Source organism: Ornithorhynchus anatinus, chromosome 3 (assembly GCF_004115215.2).
Source record: "Ornithorhynchus anatinus isolate Pmale09 chromosome 3, mOrnAna1.pri.v4, whole genome shotgun sequence".
In the NCBI taxonomy this organism is placed as follows: Eukaryota; Metazoa; Chordata; class Mammalia; order Monotremata; family Ornithorhynchidae; genus Ornithorhynchus; species Ornithorhynchus anatinus.
The window spans coordinates 160174-160751 of NC_041730.1; positions in this window are offsets into that span (position 1 = coordinate 160174).

Below are 578 nucleotides of genomic sequence, written 5' to 3' on the forward strand. Positions count from 1 at the left end.
AATCCTGAGAAAGTGGGAGGGTATGAAGACCACAAACACTGGGAAGCGGGGAGATATTTCAAACTTCGATTTCAAGTCAAAGATCAATTTCAAACAACTTGCCCAGGGCCGGCCCGCTTCTTGGGCCTGGAGCCAGCCTGTCCCTGGCCCACCCACCACCTGGCTCGCCCCACCTGTGGCCCAGCCCCCGGCCCACCCAGCCAACAGCCCCTTCTCTCGGGTACCTTCGGCTAAAGCCACGAGACCTTGGGACGGACTGACACACTCCAAGCTGCTGCCGTGACAGCAGATGTGGCCATCTGGTGGGGTTTATTTGCTCGCGGCCAGGGCCGCTGGGATTTGTGCTGGAAAAGACACTTTCCCACCCCAATGCTCCAGCATCCTCCCCGCGGAGGCCCAGTCAGGGCTGACTGACACTCAATCTCTCCCAGCACATGCAAGGCCCTGGCTGGAACCAGCTGTAGATGTCAGGCAGGCTGGGGTCTTGGGTGAGCGCATGTGAATGCGCACGAGTGTGTGTGTGAGAAAAGTGGTGGTGCCGAGAGGTGGGGAGGCGGGGGGGGGGGGGGGGGGGGGGG